General features: G+C 44.8%; 1 long non-coding RNA gene across 1 annotated transcript in view; it reads right to left on the reverse strand.

Moving 5' to 3' along the window:
- The window catches only part of LOC118026035, a 33159-nt gene extending 26523 nt beyond the window's left edge, over positions 1 to 6636 (reverse strand). Inside the window, exon 1 of the long non-coding RNA XR_004683448.1 lies at positions 4505 to 6636. This is a non-coding gene — a long non-coding RNA (uncharacterized LOC118026035). The remainder of the gene's footprint in view (positions 1 to 4504) is intronic.
- Positions 6637 to 7107: the final 471 nt, after the last annotated feature.

A 7107-nucleotide genomic window follows, 5' to 3' on the forward strand; every position in this document is an offset into this window, starting at 1 on the left:
AGGAGGGAATCCGACATTAACATGAGGGACAAGGCTTCATTTAAGCACATTAACAGTCCCGTGTACACTGTGTGCTAATGCAAAGCGAATAGAAGATGGAGGGGACCTAGACTACTGGAAGGGACCACAGCTAAAATTAAACATATTAATAGTCCCAAGTAGTCCTTGTTGTGTGCAGAAGGAGTTGGAACACACAGGACCCCAGACTAACAAACGGGACCACAGCTGCAAAGAAGCACATTAATAGTCCCAAATCCACTTCCAGGTAATACAAAGTGAATAGGAAGGGATGGGACCCTAGACTAAGGAAAGGGACCATAGCTGCAACTAAGCACTTTAACAGTCCCAAAGACAATCCCAGGGAATACAAAGGGAGTTAAAGGATGTGAGATCCTAGACTAACAGAAGGGACCGTGGCTGCAATTAAACACCTTAAAGGTCTCAAGTACCCTCTGCTGTAATGCAAAGGAAGTAGGAGGGCATGGGAAACTAGACGAACAGAAGGGACTGTAACTGCAGTTACGCACAAGAACAGTCCCAAATGCCCTGCCATGTAATGTAAAGGGAGTAGAAGGGGAATGGGATCCTAGACTTGACAGAAGGCACCACAGCTACATTCAAGCACCTTAAAGGTGCCAAGTACCCTCTGCTGTAATGCACAGGGAGTTGGAGAGGAGGGAATCCTACATTAATAAGGGACAGAACTGCATTTAGCACATTAACAGTCCCATGCACATTGGTGTGCTAATGCAAAGCGAATAGAAGGGGATGGAATCCTAGACTAACAGAAGGGATTGTAACTGCAATTAAGCACATTTACAGTCCCAAGTAGCCTCTGCAGGAATGCAAAGGAAATAGGAGGGGATAGGAACATAAACTAACAGAAAGGGCCATAGCTGCATTTAAGCACCTTAAAGGGCCCAAGTACCCTGTGCAGTAATGCATAGGGAGTTAGAGAGAATGGAATCTTACAGTGACGTAAGGAACCATAACTGCCTTAGAGGACATTAACAGTCCCAAGTACCCTTCGCAATAATGCAAAGGAAGTTAGACAAGGACTGGATCCCAGGTTAAGAGAAGAAACCATAGCTGCCTTTAAGCACATTAATAGGCCCTTGTAACTTCTGTGGTAATGCAAACCCTGTAGGAGGGGATGGGATCCCAGACAAAAGAAGGGACTACAGTGGCAAGTAGGCACATTAATAGTCCCAAGTATCCTCTGCAGTAATGCAAAGTAGGAGGGGATGGGAACATAAACAGAAAGGGCCATAGCTGCATTTAAGCACCTTAAAGGTCTCAAGTACCCTCTGTTGTAATACAAAGGAAGTGGGAGTGCATGGGAAACTAGGTTAACTGAAGGAACTATAGCTACAATTAAGCTCATTAATAGTCCCATTGTACCCTTCATGATAATGCAAAGGGAGTAGGTGGGGATAGGATCCAGCCGAAGGGACCATAACTGCAATTATGCACATCAACAGTCCCAAGTACCCTCTGCATTTAAATGGAGAAAAAGGGATCCTAGGTTAACAGAGACCATAGCTGCCATTTAAGCACATTAGCAGTCCCTTGTACTCCGTGTAATGCAAACTCAGTAAGAGGGAGGGGACTGGGATCCTAGACAAACCGAAAGAACTCTGGCAGCAATTACCCACATTACAGTCCCAAGTATCCTCTGCAGAAATGCAAAGGAAGTAGGAGGGGATGGGATCCTAGACTAAAAGAAGGCACCATAGCTGCCTTTGAGGACCTTAAAGATCCCAACTACCCTCCGCTGTAACGCACAGGGAGTTGAAGAGGATGGAATCCTACACTAACATAAGGGACAGAGCTACATTTAAGCACGTTAACAGTCCCATTGTACACTTTATGCTAATGCAAAATGAGTAGAAAGGGACAGGATCCTAGACTAACAGAAGGAATTATAGCTGCAATTATGAACATTAACATTTCCAAGTATTCAGTGCAGTAATGCAAAGGAAATAGGAGGGGATGAGAACATAGACTAACAGAAGGGACTATAACTGCCTTAAGCCCCTTAAAGGGCCCAAGCAGCCTCTGCAGTAATGCAAAGGGAGTTAGGTGGAAATGGGATTCTAGGTTAACCACAGGAGACATCGGAGATCGCCATTTTGCACATGAACAATTTTAGGAGAAGAGCCTTAGGTAATTAGCACCTTTTAGATGTAAAGATGGTGCAGAGTTCCTAATACAAAAGGCTCAGTCTAATCAATTAATATTGTACACACAAAGTATCCTAAGTGTATAGTTCTTTAGTAAAGGTCCCCTGCTAGAATACAAAGGGAGTGCGTGTGGCTAGTTCACAGAATACGTGCCAATGCAATTATGAAAATTATCAATTCCAGAGGATCCTTGAGTGATCAGCCCACATTATAGCATGCAAATGGGATATAGTGGCCCTTTTAAATGGACAGGACTCTGCACAACTGCAACTGTGCAAATTAACTGTCCAAGAACTGAGTTCTTGAATAATCTGCACTCCCTAGCAATATCCCAAAGAGGTTAGGATGGGGTGGGATTTCATTTTTCATTGCACAGCACCATGGATATATGCAATTATGCACACCAACTGTTTAAAAGAATTGACCTCAGGTAATCAGAACTCCTCATAAGCAATGGCATAAAGATAAGGTTATATCCCAAACTAACTGGTGGGGCCATGGGCAATGAGGATTTTATATATTAATGCAAGGTAGTAAGCAGTCTGCACTACCTAGAAGTAATGAAAAGAGCATGGGTGGGTCTTGTCTTTTAGACAGGACCATGAACAATAATAATTGTACTCATTAATATCCCAAAGTTAAAGGACTCTGAGGATGAGCACCTCTGCTATAATGCAAAGAAGTTGCAAAGGATTTGTGTAATGAACAGGGGCGTGGACAATTGGGATTATACTCATTACTCATTCAAGGAATATGATCCCAGGTAGTCAGCACTTCCTAGTAGCAATGCAAAGGGGATGGAGGGTCATTGATTACTGGGCAAGACGATGTACAATAACAATTTGGTACTTTAATCCCAGAAGCAGGACAAAAATGGTAGGGTGCCTTTGTTTAATGAACAAGGCTGATACAATTGGGACTGAGCATGTTAACCGTTTAAAGACTCATGTTCTCTGCACCCACTCCTGAATTCAGCACAAGGGTATTGGACTGGGATCTAATCCAATGGGCAGGATTATGGACAATTAAAATTTCACTCAGTGTAGAGTTCAGGTGGATCAGCACAATTTATGAACACTGCCCAGAAAACTGGGACTGTGACTACTGCAGCAATGACAGAGGAATGGTTTCTCCTTCCTGAAGGGCAGGGGAGAGATGATGAATAACCAAAATTATGAACAATAGGTGTCTGATATGAAGCTCTTAAATAACATTTTCTAACATTAACACAAAGGTACATGGACTGTTTGTTCTAACATGGGACAGTGGGCAAATGGGATTGTGTACATTAATTGAAAATGACTCAAGTAGTCAACTCAGAAAATTAGCAATGCTAGAGAGGCAGATAGGGTATTCCAGTCTTATGGACCAGCAATGGACAACTTATTTTTAGCACCAAATCAATGCAAATTGGGAATGACTTTAGGGGTGATGGCTGGGGCTGGGCCTGGGGCTGGGGCTGGGCCTGGGGCTGGGCCTGGGGCTGGGGCTGGGGCTGGGGCTGGGGCTGGGCCTGGGCCTGGGGCTGGGACTGGGGCTGGGATTGGGACTGGGATTGGGACTGGGGATGGACCTGGGGCTGGGGGCGGGGCTGATGCTGGGGCTGGGGCAGGGGCTGGGGCTGGGACTGGGCGGCTGGGGCTGGGGCTGGGGCTGGGGCTGGGGCTGGGGCTGGGGCAGGACGCAGGGCAGGGGAAGGGCTGGTGCCAGATGGTCGGCGGGGGGGGGGGGTCGGTTGCTGGGAGGGGGGCTGGGGAGGATCTGGGGGCTGTGGAGACAAGGAACCACAGAAAATTGAAACTGTGGGCATTAACTTTCAATAATGTTTGACTAGAGGAACAAGTCCACAGCAAGTCAAGTTTCCTGATAGGTAAGTTATTAATTAGTGCAGCATTCAGGATGGCAACAAAGCAAGGCCTGGACTGGAGTGGACCTTCAAGTATTCCTTATTACATTTAACCATAAAGTTAAAATTTTAATTATTTCTGTGTTATGACTTTTCAAAAATCCAAAAGGAAGTAGTTTATTAAGTCAATTTCAAAGTAAAAAAGTAGCAAAAAGTTTTTAAACGCCAATTTGACTTTGAATATCTAAAGCCAAAAAAAATAGTTTAAGCAATTTGTAAAAAAGAAACTGAAAACTTTAAGGAATTTTAAGGAACCCAAAAATGAAAACTCATTTAATGTAATTGAATTCTACAAATAAGCTCCTAAATACATTCCCAAAATAGTCACTTAAAGCTTAAAACTAAAACTAGCAAACCACATAATCAAACTATGTAAGACTGACATCCAAGAAATAAATATAAATCAAAATCCGACCCCAGCATTAGCCACGGGGTAGGTGTTCCTCTTGAGGAAGGCAGGGATTCCTCTTCTGCCACCTGTTGGCCAACGATCATCTGTGATCCATTCTGGTTCTTGCCAGGACTCACCACCATGTTCACACCTGGCAGGCATGGAGCACTGCCCCTGGCCACATTGCAGAAGAGCAAAGGCCCGGGGGGAGGGGGGTAGACTAGCCATAGGCCATGGCACCAATGCAGAGAAATGGGGGTTAGGTTCAGCCCAGAGCCAAACATCCAACACTGCAAGAGGCAGTGCTGGAGGGGAGGGAGCAAATCAGAGGGGAGGGAGCAAGTGAGAGGGGAGGGAAGTGGTAAAGGCAAGTGTCCTTGGAAAGACCTTGGGTACCACCCACTGAGAGGAGAAGACGTACAAACATGGCTCCTCTGCTTCCTCCTGACTGGCTGAATAAAGACGGCAGTGAGGTGCTATGCTAACTCACACAGTCTAATTCCATCCTCCAGTAATTGGCTATGCCCAATTCTACCACCCTTTCTGATTGGGTGGGTCATGAGGCAATCCAACATTGTCCATCCCACCTTTCTCTCACTTTTCGCGGCAAACACGACAACGCCCGCCATCTTTAACAATGCGGCAGGCCCACCTGGTGCAAAGCCCGCCAAGAATGTACCGGGCAAAAATCCCCGCCACGACGTCCACGTGACAAACTGCCATGATATCCAAATGACAAGGTCTGCCATATTGTCCCTGCGGCAAAACCTGTCAGGAAATGCATACGGCAAAGAAAAAAGCCCGCCATGTTTTACACTGCGGCAAGTACTCCAGCCGCCATCTTTTACTATGTAACAGAATATTTGCACCGCCATGCTGTGTACTAGAACAAAGACACCACCATGATGTGGCCTTCCCGCCACATGAACACTGCAGCAAAATTGGGTCCGCCATTTTGGACACTCTAACAAAGCAGAGAGCCATGCTGAGCAATGCCGCAAACCCAAAATCGCCATTTTGAACCCTGTGCCTAAGTCTTCTCCCTATCATTTTCGACCAGCCTCTTGTAACATGACACAAGACCATCCTGTTTTTCTACCCCATGATACCACAGTTCATGCAAAGCTCCTAACAAGCTCCAAATCAGCTCATTCAAAACATTTAGCTAATGCAACGCATATAACTGCCTTTGCCTGTCCCGCTATCCATCTTAGCTCCCTAATTTATAGTTGGCACAAACAACCAGCCCCCAACCGACCGGCTAAAGTGGCCGCCATCTTTCCTCCCCAACCTAACTAACCCCTTAGCCTAACTGCAAAGTCATCTCCCAGCCAAAGCCGTAGGTTCACTCACACAACACCAAACGATTAGCAGCATAAATTTGTAGACATTCCAGATAGCACAACCAACACTTTCATCCATAAAAGGCCCCGATGGGCAATGAGAAAAAAAAAAATCTAAACAGGTATCCACAGCCCCGATGGGCAAGGAAAAAAAAAAAAATTAAGGCAGGTATCCGAGGCCCCGATGGGCAAGGGAAAAAAAAAATAATAAAAGCAGGTATCCGAGGCCCCGATGGGCCAAAAAGTAAATTTTTTTTAAAGCAGGTATCCATTGCCCCGATGGGCCAGGGGGTTGGGGAGAGAGAGGGGGACACAGCAGGTATCCGAGGCCCCGATGGGCTAAGGGGGAAAAAAATAATAAAAGCAGGTATCCGCGGCCCCGATGGGCAAATTAAAAAAAAAAAATTAAAAGGCAGGTATCCACAGCCCCGTTGGGCAAAAATAATAAGAATGATGATGATGATGATAATAATAATGAAACCCGGTATCCGCAGCCCCGATGGGCAAAATACAGAATAGAGAAGGAAAAAGAAAACTAAACCACGAAAAAAGATACATCAACCAAAAATCATTCCAATGAAAAATTCCTTTAAAACTGAAAATTGCCTAAAAATATCCCAAATACCTGAAAAATAGGGAGGAGGTGTCAAGAAAGCACTCGAAGAAAGTTTAGGATTATCAAAATATTTTATGGAATTTTGGTGAATTTTCTTAAAGAAATACGCCATAAGAGGTGGTTGGGGCTGGAAAATGTTCCAGAAAGAACCACACGGGCAAAGATATCCACTCTTATCGAGCTTCCAAGCCGGGAAGGGAAGAAATATGGCGGCAGCAGCAAATTGCGGTGCTTTAAGAAGTGAGGGGGAGGGGACCTGAGGGCGGAGGGAGTAGAAGAGGAGTGGCCTAGAAGATTGAAAGCCAGACATCTTTGTGGTTTAACTGGTTCAAAATTTAACCAGTAACAAGAAAAAGGGAGATTTCAAGAAAACAGCAACATGTTAGAAAGAACACTAGACTGGAAGTAGGCTTCATTTCTTGACCACAAATTCAATGGGTTTTCAATGGGTTCTTATCTATAAAATAGGGACGTTGAGTAAATCAAATTAGATAACTGAGGCTAAAATTCTCCACAAATAGCATAGCAAGTGAAAGGGTTTTAATTTAGTTTGGTTTTGAAATGGGAAGAAGGGGGAGGTAAAGCTTTGATATGTTGATAAAGAATCCCAATACCTCTTTCAGCCAGAATGTGTAACTCCCCCACCAAATGTTTGAACCAAGGAAGCT

The sequence above is a fragment of the Mirounga leonina genome, unplaced genomic scaffold (genome assembly GCF_011800145.1).
Source record: "Mirounga leonina isolate KUSES-001 unplaced genomic scaffold, KU_Mleo_1.0 Mir_204, whole genome shotgun sequence".
NCBI classification, from domain to species: domain Eukaryota; kingdom Metazoa; phylum Chordata; class Mammalia; order Carnivora; family Phocidae; genus Mirounga; species Mirounga leonina.